The sequence below is a fragment of the Apodemus sylvaticus genome, chromosome X (genome assembly GCF_947179515.1).
Source record: "Apodemus sylvaticus chromosome X, mApoSyl1.1, whole genome shotgun sequence".
NCBI classification, from domain to species: domain Eukaryota; kingdom Metazoa; phylum Chordata; class Mammalia; order Rodentia; family Muridae; genus Apodemus; species Apodemus sylvaticus.
In genome coordinates, this window is record NC_067495.1 from 108072436 (window position 1) to 108089350 (window position 16915).

Here is a 16915-nt window from a genome sequence, read left to right on the forward strand (position 1 = left end):
ATAAAACCTAATACACTGAATCTAATAGAAGAGAAAGTCTGAAAGAGCCTTGAACTCATAGGCACAGGAGGAAATTTCTTAAATAGAACTCCAACGGCTCATGCTCTAAGATCAGGAATTGATAAATGGGACCTCATGAAACTGGAAAGCTTCTGTAAGGCAAAAGACATAGTCAGTAAGACTAATCGGCAACCTACAGACTGGGAGAAAATCTTAACTAATCCCATATTAGATAGAGGGCTAATATCCAAAATATATAAAGAACTCAAGAAGCTAACCACCAAAAAACCAAACAATCCAATGCAAAAATGGTGTATAGAATTAAACTAAGAATTCACAACAGATGAATCTTGAATGACTGAGAATCACCTAAAGAAATGTTCAAAGTCCTAAGTGATCATATAAATGCAAATCAAAGCAACCCTGAGATTTGACCTTACACCAATCAGAATGACTGAGATCAAAGCCTCAGGTAACAGCACATGTTGGTGAGGATGTAGAGAACGAGGAACACTGCACCATTGCTTGTTGGATTGTAAACTGGTACAACCACTCTGGAATTCAATTTGGAGGTTCATCAGAAAATTGGAAACATATCTACCTGAAGACACAGCAATAGCACTCTTGGGAATATACACAAATGACACCCTACCATGTCATAGGGGCACATGTTCCACTATGCCCATAGTGGCCTTGTTTGTGATAGCCAGAAGCTGGAAACAACCCAGATGTCCCACGACATAAAATGTGGTTCATTTACACAATGGAATACTACTCAGCTATTAGGAATGAGGACATCCAGAGTTTTGCCAGCAAATAGATGGAACTAGATAATATCCTGAGTGAAGTAACTCAGACCCAAAAGGACTTAGATGGTACGTACTCACTAATAAGTGGATATTAGCCAAAAAATAAAAGATAAAAGTACAGAATACCTAAGATATAATCCACAGAACTCAAAAAGTTCAACAAGCCGAAGTGCCCAAGTGAGGATGCCTCAGTCTTGCCTGGGTGGGAGAAGAAAGCACTCACAAGGGGAGAGGGAGGGAGGGACCTAGGAGGGAAAGTGGACAGAGTGGGGAGAGAGGGGAACACAATGTGGTATTGGGCAGGGGTGGTGGTGGGGAAGCACTGAAGAATGTACTAGAGACCTGGGAGGTGAGAGACTTTCAGGACCCAAAGAGAGGGACCTTAGATGAAATGCCCTACATTGGGGAGAGGGAACTTGTAGAGGCCACCTCCAGCAGAAAGACAGGGCATCAAATGAGGGAGGGGGTTGCCATCCCACAGTCAAAACTTTGATCCATAATTGTTCCTATCTGAAAGAAGTACAGGGATGGAAATGGTGAGGAGCCTGAGGAAAAGGAGGTCCAGTGACGGGCCCAAAGTGGGATCCAGCTCAAGGGGAGGTCCCAAGGCCTGACACTACTACTGAGGCTATGGAGAGCTCACAAAAAGGGGCCTATCATGACTGCACTTTGAAAGACCCAACAAGCAGCTGAAAGATTCAGTTTCAGATATTTGTATCCTGTAGGCAGACCAGCAGTTTCAATTAACCTGGACCCCTGAGATCTCTAAAAAACTGGACCACCAACCAGGCAGCATACACCAGCTGATATGAAGCCCACAACACACGTATAGCAGAGGACTGCTGAGTCTGGGTTTATTCAGAGAAGATGTACCTAGCTCTCAAGATATTGGAGGCCCCAGGGAGTTTAGAGGTCTGGTGGGGTAGGGGGTAGGGACATCCAAGTAGAGATGGGGGGGGTGGGGAGGAGGTATAGGATTTGGAAAATTAGGAGAGTGAACTGGGAGGGGAATACAATTTGCAGTTTAAAATAAAATAAGCTAAAAAAAATTCTATCCTCATTAATGATTAAAGGCCAGAAGTCAATATGATATCCTTCTACATGTATGATTTTTGAGTTTCAAAATGGATCTTTTTATATCTTGGAAATTCATCAATTTATTATTCAATGTCATTTTTATTTCATGCCAAGTGCCTTTTGATAAAATGTTTCAAAACATCAAATAGTTCACACAGATGGAGGATAAAACATGATCAGTATTTATTATGTGAAAAGGTAGTTTTAATAAAACAAGAATATTTTTTTAAAAAAGAAAAAAGAATAGCACACCGAGATCTGGTGTTGATCCCATTTGACCCAAGTTGATATTTGGTTCAAATATTCAAATAGTTAAAATTCTGAAAATTATCTACTATTTATTAGAGTAAATTTTGTGTTCTAATTTTTCTTTGTCTCCTTTTCTGAAAAATCAGTATGTATTGAGTCTGCTATGTTTATCTTACAAAATAAAATTTCTAGCTTTTTTATATTCTTTTCTCAGTTTTAGATTGCTTTGCTCCAATCCATATTGTTCATCAGGTTTTGTGATCTTATTTACAGTTGTGCCTTTACTCCTGTATTGCCATCATCATTAATATCTGTAACAGTTTTGTTTTTTTGTCTCATGCTCATATTTTTCCTGAGAACTTTGTATAATTTCAATTTTTTCTGTTATTTTTTCTTGAGAAATTTGATTTTGTTTCAAGTTGTATATACACACCTTAAGGAAATACATTTTTCTCCAGTAACTTTAAAAAAATTCTTAGCAATGTGTTTACTCATTATTTGGCTTTATTGCAGTTCAATGTATTTATCTGTGTAGGTCCTATCCATCATGGTCTTTGCCTGTCCCTTTCTTCTCTTTGTTTCCCCTACAGTGTGTATGTATATATGCATTGGTTCCATATAAATTATTCTTTAGAGTACTTCTTCCTAGACTAGTTCTCTGTGTGAATATATGAAGGCACAGAGGCCAAGACAGAACTCTTACCCAGAACAGTTCTTCTGACCTAGAGTGAAGATCCATAGCAGATTTTTGTGCCCAGGATGTATGCTCAACGGCCTTGTAGTAATCAACATTTTTTCTCATCATTCTTGTCTATTTCTTGTCTTTCTTTATTGCGAGACTAATAACTTAGGAATAGTATTTCCCATATAGTGCTTATTTTGTTAATAGGACAAGTGATATGCCAAGTAAAGAGAAAGCAGAAATAGATATTTCTTCTTAGTACTGACTGAAAATTTTAGCATACAGAGAGAGATCATTCAATTTTTTCAATTTATTTATTTATTTATTTATTCATTTATTTACTCACTTTACATTTTGATCTTGGCCCACCCACTTCTAGCTGCACCCAAAAGCCAGTCCCCTTGCTTCCCTCCCCTTCTTCTTTGAACATTCAAAATTTTTTTCAAATATTTTTTATTTACTTTATATTCTGATCTCAGCTCCCTCCCTCTTTTCCTCCAAGACTCACCCTTAAAATTCCTTCCCTGCCTTGTCCCCACTTCCTTTCCTCAGAGAAGGGGGAGTTCCCTTGGGTACTAATCCACCCTGGAACATTTAGTCTGTGCAGAAATAGGCACATCATCTCCTAATGAGGCAGCCTGTTTGGAGAAAAGAGAGTTTATAGAAACTTAGATAATATTAGGACAGTGGCATATCAAGAAGAGGAAATATGAAGCATTTATTTAATGGAAAGTTTAGGTAAGGAGATAATAGATTATATCTGTGAAATTTTTTTCCCTCTAGCTGTCAATGTAGTCAGAAGTCTGACAAATAAACAAAAATCTATCAGTCATATACCAGTTATATATTAATTTAAAAAATGACAGAGTCTACTAGCCAATAGTTCTCTGTGGTCTCTATGGTCTCTATGGCAAGTTGGGCAGAGTCAGTCTGGCTTTCAAGAGCAGAAGATTCAGGGATTTTTCTCTGTGGAATGGATAGGAGTGACATGAGAAATGGCTTACCTTTAAGTCATTTGACTCAGGGTATCCAGTTTTGTCCACCGCGTTTCTTAGTGATTATCATATCACAGTCCAGGCAGAATCTTGTAACTGTCCACATCTTCTGAGATCTTGTGGGATAAATTGTTAGAATCTTTTGAGAATTCTGTTATAAAATTAGTAACAAACAAACCTCTGACAGGATTGAGGGCTATGGTTATAGCAGAATAGAACTTAATGACAGTAGTAAAAAGCATATTAAAACAGGATAAGAAAGATAATCTTAGGTAACTTTGACAGGTTGTGTAGGTAGAAAAAAAGTGTATGGTTGAATTAGCAAAGAGACATATAACTAGGACCAGAATATGAAAGCTGGTAGTAGTGGCATAAGATTGTGATGACAGAAAATGAGTTTGTACAGGCAGGTTCAGGCCTGTGACACAAACTGAGCATGTAAGCCATGACAACAGGCCAGGGGTGTGGGACAGTGGATAGCTAAGTACTTGGGCATAGGGGCCTTCTTCCATATACTAGACTGTTGACAGTATGTTTGAAGATCCCTTAAAATATACGCCCGAAGACATTGCAGCACCCATTGCGGGGGTTATTGGCATCCTGATAATAATTCAATAAACAAAAATTCCAGCCTGTCTAGAGGCCTAAGTCATCAGAAAGTCCCCATAGAGGCTACACAGTATATTCTGTATTTGCTGTGAAAGCTTCCCTACCTTAGACCTAAGGGTTTCTTAAACAACTGCAAGAGCCTGGAGCGAGAGAGGAGAGAAGCCTTCGAGGAGTATGGTCACCCAAGGGTCGATGTCCTTTCTCATATGTCAGCTGGAAGGCTGGTCATAAGGACTATGGCTATGAAGTGCCAACCTCTTAGCCCCCAGATAAAAGCTGGCCAGGTCCTATTGGGAAATTCGGGGCTCTCCTCCTGACTTGAGAAACTCCTTATCAATCAATATGCCGGTTTGTGTTTGTGAGCTTCCACTGTCTTGTATGAAGAAATGTGGAACTGAGTGGTGGTTTGGTTTGAGCCCATTTGACTGTGTCAAATCTAAAAGCTGGGGCCTCCGGCAGGATGAAAGGGACAACGACCCACTTTTCAGGATAAGAATGAGGAGCAGAGGTAAGGAGCAGAGGAGGAAGGGTAGCAAGTGAAAAGAAAAAGACAATTAGACTAACAATATAACATGATTCAAGGCAGTGTTGAGGCTGAAGCAGCTTTAATTTTCCCAGCCAGCTTTTATACAATTCTAGGTACTAGGAGAGAATAGGGTCAGTTCTTAGATCAAAGACAAAGTGATTAAACAAGGCAATGAACAAAGAGATCACAGCAGGTAGTAATCACACAATGCAATAAACAAAGTCCCAAGTCCCTGGGTCTGGGGGCTTATCAGGATTACCAAGACAAAGGGAAGTCACACATTCCTTGGCTGTGAACACATGATCCTTCAGTTAGCCCAACTATTACCTGAGCCTTATCTGAGCCTACTTCCTTGAGCTCAAGGACAAGTACTTGTCAAATTTCTGTAAGCAGTACCAAAATCTCTCCACATTTGCAGGGGGTGGGAAGGGCAGCTAGTAGAGTCTCCAAAAAGGCAGACAAACTGATTGAACCAGCAGGCCACAAATGAGAGGGGGTGGAAGGGAAAGTCTAATACTCAGAGCCAGTGCTGTCCATGCCAGGCCTGGAATTCTAAGCTACAAGAAATAAACTGTCTCTAAGGAGAGGGAAATCTCAGTCAAGGGAAAAGTCCTAAAATGAGGGTCAGTGAAAAATTTGAAAGACTCCCATCCTCAAGGACAGCATAGGGATTTGGCTTCTATATCAAAATCAAGTGTACATAGGTATGTGGGTTTATTTCTGGGTGTTCAATACTATTTCATTGATCAATGTATCTGTTTCTGTACCAATATCACTATTGTTCTATAAGTACAGCTTGAGGATAGTGATGCCATTCCTCCAGAAATTCTTTTTTTGATCAGAATTGTTTTGCCTACCATGTTTTTTTTTGTTTGTTTGTTTGTTTTGCTGTTGTTTTTCCACAGGAAGGTGAGAACTGCTCTTTCAAGGTCTATGAAAAATTGTGTTGGAAGTTTGGTGGGAATTGCATTGAATCTGTAGATTGCTTTTGGTTAGATGGCCATTTTCACTATATTAATCCTACCAAACCATGAGCATGGGAGATCTTCCTATCTTCTAAGTTCCTCTCTAATTTCTTTGTTCAAAGACTTGAAGTTCTTGTCATACAGGTCATTTATTTCCTTGGATAGAGTTATAAATATTAGACTTATGGATTATTCTTATTTTTCTTTTAAAGAAGATGGTTTTCATATAATATATTCTGATGATGGTTTTGCCTTCTCCATCTCTTCCCCACCTTTGTTCCCATCCAAATTCACAACCTTTTTGTCTCCCCTCAGAAAACAGACATCTTAAAATTAATATTAGAATAAGATAAAACAAATAACAAGACAAATTGGAATAGGAAAAAACAAAGATAGAAAAGAGGTAAAATACAAGCACAAGAAATATTGATTCAGAGATGTTTGCACACACAGAAATGCCATAAAGCGTAAAGCCAGAAAACACAAAATATACACAAAGGACCTGTAAGCTTTTGAAAATGCATTGACAAACCATTGTGGGACAAAGAACTTCCAAATAAGCCATTGAGCTTGTTTTGTGTTGGATATTTACTGCTGGGCATGAGGCCTGACCTTAAGAGTGGTTTGTATACCTAGTTAGCTTCTATGGGAATAAAAATCCTCATTTTTCATTTTTGAGTTGTTTATCAATGGAAGATTACTTCTTAGTTAGGGATGGGAGCTCATGTCCATTTGCCCTCTCAGCATTGGGACATCCTCAGACTCAGAATTATGCATGGTTCATGTGCTTGACACCTCAGTCTCTCTAAGTCCATGTGTGGGTCAGTCCTGCTGAGTTTGGAAGGCCTTGTTTCCTTGAGCTCCTCCATTCCTCTATGGCTCTTATAATTTTTCCATTTTTCTCTTCAACAGGTTTTTCTGAACGCTGAGGAGTATGCATTGATAGCAATATTTCTTTTAGGACTGAGTATTCCAAGGTCTCTCATATTCTGCATATTTCACAACTGTGTTCTTCGGTATTTATTTTCATCTACTGCAGGAACAACCTTCTCTGTTGATGTCTGAGCAAAACACTGATCTATGAGTAAAAGAGAATGTCTTTAGTACTTATTTTATTTTATTTTTATTACATTTCTTTAGCCCAACAGTAGTATTTTGTGTTTTGCCAGGTCCCTAGCCTTTCTAGTGTCAGGAACTTAGTGGCCCAACCAGTGTCAGAGATAAGTCCCATCTCATGGAGTGGGCCTTAATGTTTGTGACTCTCACAAGTCTCTACCACAGTTACATTAGCACATCTTCCAGAGAGGTCATCATTGTAGATAGAACATTTTGAAGCTGTAGTGTGCAGAGTACCTTCCAGTTCTTCCAACACTATTCAGTAGGGCTGAGGGCTATAGGTAGGCACCAGTTTAATTTCTCCACGTTCAGTGACGTATGTCTTATTGGCTATGTCTTTTGCCTTACAGAAGCTTTCTAGCTTCATGAGGTCCAATTTATCAATTCTTGATCTTAGCGCATAAACCATTGGAGTTCTATTTAGGAAATTTCCCACTGTGCCAAAGAGTACAAGGCTCTTTCCCACTTTCTCTTCTATTAGACTCAGTGTATCAGGTTTTATGTTGAGGTCCTGATCCACTTGGACTCGAGCTTTGTGCAAGGTAACAAATATGGGTCTATTTTCATTTTTCAACATATTGACAGCCAGACCAGCACCCTTTGTTGAAGATGCTTTCTTTTTTCCATTGAATATGTTTGGCTTCTTTGTCAAAGATCACATGCCCATATGTATGTGGTTGTATTTCTGGGCTGTCAATTCTAATCAATCAATCAACATGTCTGTCTCTGTACTAATTCCATTCAGTTTTTATTACTGTTATTCTGTAGTAAAACTTGAGGTCAGGGATGGTCATTTCCCCAGCTGATCTTTGGTTGATAAGAGTTGTTTTAGCTATTCTAGGTTTTTCGCCTTTCCAGGTGAATTTGAGAATTGTTCTTTCCATATCTTTGAAGAACTGTGTTGAGATTTTGTTGAGGATTGCATTGACTCTATAGATTTCCTTTGGTAGGGTGGCCATTTTTACTATGTTAATTCTGCCAATCTTTGAGCATGGGAGATCTCTCCATTTTCAGAGATCTTAGATTTCTTTCTTAGGAGACTTGAAATTTTTGTACAGAATTTTCACTTGTTTAGTTAGAGTTACCCCAAGATATTTTATATTATTTTTGGCTATTGTGAAGGGAGTTGTTTCCCTAATTTCCTTCTCAGCCTGTTTATCATTTGTATAAAGGAAAGCTACTGATTTATTTGAGTTAATTTCGTATCTGACCACTTTGCTGAAGTTGTTTATCAGCTGGAGAAGTTCTCTGGTAGAATTTCTGGGGTCACTTTTGTATACTATCATATCATCTGCAAATAGTGATGCCTTTATTTCTTCTTCGCCAATTTGTATCCCCTTGAACTCTTTTTTGTTTTCTTATTGTTCTAGCTAGCACGTTGAGTACTATATTGAATAGATATGGGGAAAGTGGGTGCTCTTGTCTTTTCCCCCATTTTAGTGGGATTGCTTGCTTCAAGTATCTCTACATTTAATTTTATATTGACTTTTGGTTTGCTGTACATTGCTTTTGTTATGTTTAGGTATGTGCCTTGAATTCCTGATCTCAACAATACTTTTTAACATGAAGGGGTGTTGTTGTGTTTTGTGAAATGTTTTTTTCTGGATCTAAAGAGATGACCATGTGATTTTTTTTCTTGGAGTTTGTTTTTAAATGTGGATTCTGTTAATGGATTTTCATATATTAAACCAAACTTGCATCTCTGTGATGAAGCCTACTTGATCATGGTAAATAATGATTTTGATGTGTTAATGGATTAGGTTTACAAGAGTTTTTGAGTATTTTTGCATCAATATTCATAAGTGTGATTGGTCTCAAGTTCTCTTTTTTGGTTGGGTCCTTGTGTGGTTTAGGTATCAGAGTAATTATGGCATCATAGAATGAATTATTTAGTGTCCTTTCTGTTTTATGGAATTGTTTGAGGAAAGTAATTTTTACAGAGAATATATTATATTACTTAAATAGAAAGACTATTATTCTTAAATATATACAAATCCAGAGAATGAGTCCTTATTTGTCCCCATAAACATATGTATATATTTTCCATTCATTGAAAATGGATTTTTTTTCTCACATGACATAACCTGATGAAGGTTTCCTCTCTATCTAATCATCCCAGGTACTTTCCACATCTCTCCCATCTGAATCCATTCCCCCTTTGTTTCATTGTAAGAGAAACAGGCTTCTAAGGAATAGCAATAAAATATGATATAATAAGAACAAATACAACTAGCACATCAGAATAGAAAAAGAAAAGAAAGAAAACAGGCTTTCTAGGAGACTCTCAGTTCCACACAAGTATCTCAGTCTTGTTTGCTGAAGTACTTAAAGGCTAAAGTAGCCACTGTGAGTGGCCAATTTACAACTGCAACCTATTTTTTAAAATTCCTAAAATATTGGAAACAGATGATAAAGTGATTAGGGGTCATTTTAGGAACACTACCTCTTCAGTGTTTCAACCCTTTTCATTTTTCTTTTACTTCTTCTTTTGAAAACAGTTTTTTTCCATATAATATATCCTAATTATGGTTTCCCCTTCTTCAACTCCTCCCAGTTCTTCCCAACCTCCATCCCATATGGATTCATTTCCTTTCAGACTTATTAAATACACAAATCCTCCTCTGGGCTCTCCTTGTTACTTAGGTTCTTTGGTTCTGTGGAATGTAGCATGTGAATCCTGTGCTTTATGGCTAAAATCCACTTACAAGTAAATATATACTATGCATGTCTTTCTGGGTCTGGATTACCTCACTCAGGGTAGTCTCTTCTAGTCCACCCTTCCCATTCACTTGTCTCTTTGAATATCACTGAGAAGGGGAAATAAAATCGAAATCCTGTTTGCATGGAAGGAGGGAACCAGTTGAGAGTGTGTGGGGAGGGGAACAAGAGAGATCAAGTATGTGGAGGATAAGGGAGAGAACTGGAATCAGTAGGGGGGGGTCATATATGAGACATACTAAAAACTTAGGACAATGGAAACTTTCATGTGAGGGTTATCCTAAATAAGAGTCCTGGCAATAGAGGATATGAAACTTAAACTGGTCATCTCCTGTATGTAGGAAATACTTAAAATAGAAGCATGGGGACACCTAACTCAGCCACAAAACTTTCAACCCCCAATTTTTTCTTGCATAGAAGATATGCAAAAACAAAGAAGGAACAGGAATTCAGGGAATGCCCAATCAATGAATATCCTAACTTGAGACCCATGCCTTGAAAAAGAGCCCCCCCCCCACCCCGACACTATTGATGATATTATGCTAGCCTTCCAGACAGGAGCCTAGCATAACTGTCATCTAAGAGGCACCTGATGGAAACAGATACACAGATCCACAGACAAACATTAGTCTGAGCTCAGGGAATCTAGTGGAAGAAGAGGAAGAAGGATTGAAGGAGCCAGAAAGGTCAAGGATACCGCAAGAATACCTACAGAATCAACTAACCTGAGCCCATCAGGGCTCACAGACCAAACCACCAACCAGAGGGCCAACACAGGATAGAGCTAGGCCCCCTACACATATGTAACATATGCGCAGCTTGTCTTTGAGTGGCACCCCTAACAATTGTAGCAGGGGCTATCTCTAACTCTGTTGGCTATGTCTGAATCTTTTTTCCCCTAACTGGGCTACCTTGTCTAGACTCAATAGAAGGAAATATACCTAGTCCTACTGCACCTTAACATGCCAAGGCAAGATGATATCCATGGGAGGTCTCCCCTTCTCTGAAAAGAAGAGGAGGGAGTATGGAAAAGGGGAGGGGATTGGAGAAGAGGGAGGGGAAACTGCAATCAGAATGTTAATTAATTATTAATTAATTATTAATTAATAGAAAACACGTTCTTCTTGCATATATAAAGAGGACTCATTTAACTAAAGAAGAGATTGCTAAATAATAACAAAAATGTTCGGTAAGCTTTAGCTCTACTTAAACAAAGATTTAAAATAAGATGACTGTAGAAATAATAACTATAAAATATAGCATGAATGTTAGAAAAGGTGGTAATCTAAAATTAATATATTCTCAAAATATATCAATAATATTGAAGCAAAATATTAGTACATACTTTTTTAAACTTGTTTTTTTCAGAAAAAAAATAATGCTGGTTGGGTAGGAACAGGGTAGAGGACCTTGAAGAATTTGCATGAGGAAGTATTTGATAAAAATATAAGTAAATTTTTAAAAACTGTCTTAAGTAATAGAAATATAAGTATAAAAAATAATTGCCAACAGAGAGCCTGGAGATTAGTGGCAAATTGTTCCCTACTGTAGGTTGTTTCTCTAAGGCTGTGATAAAGCACAGACCAAAAGAATTCTGGGAAAGAATATTTGGCTGACATGTTATTGTCCATTGTGGAATGAAGCCAAGGCAGCAATCTCAAGACAGAAACCTGAAGGCAGGATATGAAGCAGAAGTCGTAAAGGAATGCTGCTTGCTAGATTCTACTCTGCCTTACTCAGCTACCTTTCTTATAGAGCCCATGCCCAACTACCTAGGCAAGGTATCACCCACAGTGAGCTAGACTTTTTCCTATATCAATCATCCTACAAGACAATGCTGCACTCATCTGCCCAAAGTCTATCCAATAGAGGCAGTTCTTGAACTAGTGTTCCCTTTTCCTGGATCTCTAGTTTGTATCAACTTGACAAAAACAAAATTAAAACAACAAAAAACTAGACAGTAAATCTAACATGTAAGATACTCTGGCCTTAAACTCCAGTACTAGGAAATAAACAGGAAAAGAAATAATCTTTTTTTTTAAATTACTATCAGTTGCTGGAGAACATGCAAAGTAACAGGAACATGCATTCATTGCTAATAGAAATGCGAAATAGAAATGTCACTTTACAAATGATTTGACGACTCCTTACAAAGCCTTGTTGGGCATCAGTGGAAGGAGTGGTACTTGGTCAGATAAAGGCTCACTAGAGGCCCCAACAAAAGGAAACTGAGGCACGGAGGTGGAAGTATGTCAGGTGGAGGGGCATATATGTGGAAGCAGGGGTAGGAGGAGGGTTTGGGGGTCATTGGGGAGAGTGGAAATCCGGAAAGGTTTTACTATTGGCAATGTAAACAAAGATTATATTCAATAAAAAAGAAATGATTTGACAACTCCTTACAAAGCCAAACATTGACATAGCATCCTCATAAATATACACACACATACACACACAGACACACACACACAGACACACACAATTGTTCTATGCTAAAAAGGAAGAAAAGAAAATGTCTCTATCAAGTTGCAGCAATATGAGCAACAAAATCAATAAGGCAGTATTCCGTTATAACCCAAAGTGTAGCATAAATATGTATGCATCCATAATGATATAAATAAGTGTGAATGTTATAGCTTAGATGAAAAATCTACCCACCACCAACCCACCCAGTTTCATGTTTGAGAACTTGGTTTCCAGTTAAACTACTCTTTTAGGAAGTGGTAAAACTGTTGAGAGATAGGGTCTCCTATCTGATGGACATAAGTCACTTGGGGTGAGTTTTAAAGTGTATAGACTACCCATATTCTGGTGCTCTCTCTCCTTTCCAATTCCTCAGACATGGAAATTTCAGTCATATATTCTTTCACCAAAACATTGTACCTAGTCTGTGCTTTCATAGATGGACTGCTGCCATAGAAACTAGGAGCCAAAATTTAAAATTTAATTAAATACTTTTTGTTACAGGGGTGATCTTTTTTGTTTTTTCCTAATATCGAGAGGGGTTTTCTTATCTGCTTGATGCTTTCATTTGTAAAGACAAACTACCTATCTGTTCTCATGTGCTCCCAACCCAATCATATGGCTATTCTTTTCTTGATTGACAAGATCTCCATTTTCATAGGATTTTTCTATTTGAATTTTATTATTCTTTTTTTTTTCAAAATAAAGTTAGGAGACATTATAGAAGTCTCTGTTCTAATGGGTTAATTCTTACCATTGACAGACACTCTTTATTACTATTCTATGGATGGAGGCAGATCTCTATTACTCTTGCACCCGTACCTCTTACTGGCAGGACATTATCCATAGACTTCCTGGCTCTTCTTTCCCTTCAGTATAAAATCTCTTCCTTATAAAGGTTTAGGGCAATATCATTCTTGGCTAGCTATATGTTGGGTAAGATTTTTATTCTAGCTGTGGTACCTATGTACAGAAAGAAGTCTCAGATTTTATTTCCTATAATACAGCATCTGCCACAGTAGGTAAGGATGAGAAATGTTGACCAGCATGCCTCAAAGAAGAGAAACCTTAGTCTTCTACTGGCAGCTGAGATAAAGTGGAGCCTTGTGCTATAGGTTATACCTATCCAGAGCAAGTTTCTACTTTTTGGTGCTAGAAGAAGTCAATAAAAAAGGATCAATTGTTATTATTTCTAAGTATTCTATGATACAGTGTGATTTTTATGAGTAAATGCTTTCAGTTTCTTATAAGCTTTTACCAAAGCTACCATAGTTTTTAAATTTTTATTTTTTAAATATTCCTCAACTGTTACTTTGTTTGACAGAGTAGTCAATAGAGATCATCCTGCCACCAATCTGGAAGTATTTTTCAAATTATATAGAACCTCTTCTTTAAAGATTAAGAATTTAAACTGATCTATTATATTTTATTTCCTCTTCCCAGGAAGGTTGGTGCAGGTCAAGATAGGAGTAATCAGGAAGAGGAGAGAGGAGAGAGAGAGAGAGAGAGAGAGAGAGAGAGAGAGAGAGAGAGAGAGAGACAGAGAGACAGAGAGAGACAGAGAAAGACAGAGAGAGACAGAGAGAGACAGACAGAGACATAGAGAGACAGGGAGAGAGAGATCTAGAATAGAGCCAAAAATGACTGGCAACAAACAAAACATACACACTATAAAAAGTAAATAAAATGGTTCTTAATGATATTCTCCTATATTCATAGATTGGTGTTTAGTTCTAACTCATCTTAGAGGCTTCCTCTAGCAGGTGATGGAAACAGATGCAGAGACACACAGCCAAACATTAGGTGGAGCTTGGGGAAAACTATAGAAGAGAGGAGGAAGAGTATAGAAGTTAGTTGGATCAAAGACACTATAAGAAAATCTCCCACAGAATCAACTTAGCAGGACTCATAGGGGCTCACAAAGACTGAAGTAACAATCAGGAAGCCTGCACTGGTCTGACCTAGGCCCTCTGTATATATGTTATATTTGTTTACTTAGCATTCTTGTGAAACTACTGTCCCTGACTCCTATACCTGCCCTTGGAACCCTTTTCATCCTACTGGGTTGCCTCACCCAGCCTTGATATGAAGGCTCTTGCCTAGTCTTATTGTAACTTGTTATGCCATGTTAGGTTAATATCCCTGTAAGGCTTGGTGCTTTCTGAAAGGAAACAGAGGGGCTGTGGATCTGGAAAAGAAGGAAAGTAGGGGTGGTGGAATGGGGAGAGTAGAGGAAGGAGAAGCTATCTCAAGATATATTCTATGTAAGAATAAATAAAATTTATATTAGTAGAATGGAGCATTGAGCCCTTTATCAACAGCAAATACTGTCATGGATTTTCCTGGTACAGAGAGAGTAGTCTCTATTAATTAATGGCTATAAGAATGAAAAGGAATTTGCACTTATTATGGAGGCTCTGAAACACAACTAATATTTCAGATAAATGAACTGTTTATTATCTAAGCATCTAGACTCACCTAAGCCGAATATCTTGGCTATAGGCTCTTTGTGCCCTTTTATTGACATAACTGGATGCTAGAGTTTATAACCCAGTTGGGATCATAATTTTGATATTTGTGTTTGGAATTTTAGTTTCTACACCTCACCTTTAACTTTAAATCTTCTGATTATATTTATTTGCCTTTAAACTGGCCCCTCAGAACTCCCAGGGACTATACTACCAAACAGAATACACATGTAGAGACCCATGGCTCCAGCCAAATATGTAGCAGAGAATGGTTTTGTCGAACATCTATGTAAGGAGAGGCCTTTGGGCCTGAGAAGATTAGATGTCTCAGTGTAGGGGAATGCCAGGACACTGAAGTGGGAGTGGGAGGGTGAGTGGGGCAGCACCCTCATAGAAGCAGGGGAGGGAGAATGAAATTGGGGGTTTCCAGGAGGACCTGGAAAAGGGATATCATTTTTAATGTAAATAGAGAAAACATTCAATAAAATGAAAACATCGCAACAAAAAGCCATCACCTTCCTTTAAATACAAAATATAGAACTGAAAACTTTCTCACAGGAAGACTTTTCTCTCTCTTTGTGAATCAATACAACTAGCTTTAACTAAAAGTGTTGTTACATATTCTTTAATGAATCAAATGTATATAATCCTCACATTAGCAATTTTCAGCCAGAATATATGCTTTATGTTGCCCAGTTTCAACAGGCAGTGGGTCCAAACCACCAACCCCCTTTGGGCATCACATTCATTATCTTCCCAGTCTCTGCACTTCCCAGACACCTCTGAAGTTCATACCCACTCAAGGCTCCTGGATGCTAAACACCAGCCCTGCATACTGCCTGATGTTCTTTACAGCGAAGTTCTTTACACTCCTTTTCACTTTTATAGGGATGCTAAAAGAGAAGTTAATGATCAATTACACTTCAAATGGGATCACTTCCAGTTGATAAGCTTAATTTTTGTATAAATATTTTTGTGTAATAAAAAAACCTAAAAGATTTTATATTAGGTTTAGGTGTACTCTATCACTGGTGGTAATTATCATAAATGATGGTTTGCAGGCACACAATTCAGTGTTAGTGTTTTTCCTCTTTTAAGAGATGATCAGCAGCAATAGAATTCACAATGATGGTTACCCTCTTCTCTGTTCAAGATCTCAGGGGCCGGGAGAAAGCAGACATGTGCACTGTGGACCTGACAAGATCAAAGATGCAGGAAGATGAACAGTGAGGTACAGCAAGATGGAAGAATCTTGAACCTCATTGATGATGCTCGGCAGGTAAACAAGCTGCAATAAAGGAGGATGTTGAGATTCCAATGAGTGAGCTTCTTGAGCCTGAGCAAGACAATGGTGGCACTGAAGAATCTGTGAAAGAACAGGAAATGAAGTGGGCAGACCTGGCCTTACAGGGCCTCCAAGGGAACATCACACCTGCTGGAAACTGATGCTCTGCTCCTTCCCGTGGATGGGGTTTTCAAAAAAATATGTGCATAAAAATGTTTCCTGTCTCCAAATTCAGATCTTTAGTAATAAATCAACACTTAAAAAACAAACAAGCAAAAATTTCTCAATAACTGTCAATATGGAATGCATAATGAATTCCTAAAGAATGGTGTTCTAATGCAAGTTGCTGGGTAGGTCTTAAGTAGAGAATTCTAATATGCTCTGAGATGCTCCTTTAATTCACATACCATTGGAAAAAAACTTCATCTAATGACAATTTGGTTCTTTATTGAAATTTGTATTCTATTTTCCCATACATATTTTTAAACCTGCCTACTTCACCCAGGTAGTTACATAATTTAACATTTGGGTGTATTTTTAAAATCTTTTTTAAAAATTAAAATCTTCTCACTAATTGGTCCAAAGCTTCAATTAGTTTTACTGTTTCCCTGTTTAGTTTCTGTTTTCCTGATCGGTCCATTGAGGAGAGTGGAGTGTTGAAATCACCCACTATTATTGTGCTAGGTGCAATGTGTGCTTTGAGCTTTAGTAAAGTTTCTTTTACGAATGAGGGTGCCCTTGCATTTGGCGCATAGATGTTCAGAATTGAAAGTTCTTCTTGGTGGATTTTTCCTTTGACCAGCAAGAAATGTCCTTCTGTATCTCTTTTGATGACTTTAGGTTGAAAGTCAATTTTATCTGATATTAGAATGGCTACCCCGGCTCGTTTCTGAGACCATTGGCTTGTAAAATTGTCTTCTAGCCTTTTACTCTAAGGTAGAAAGGGGGAAAATCAT

General features: G+C 38.0%; 1 pseudogene; it reads left to right on the forward strand.

The window, feature by feature from the left end:
• The first annotated feature begins 15893 nt into the window (after positions 1–15893).
• LOC127674348 (anaphase-promoting complex subunit 13-like) lies at positions 15894–16120 on the forward strand (annotated as a pseudogene).
• Positions 16121–16915: the final 795 nt, after the last annotated feature.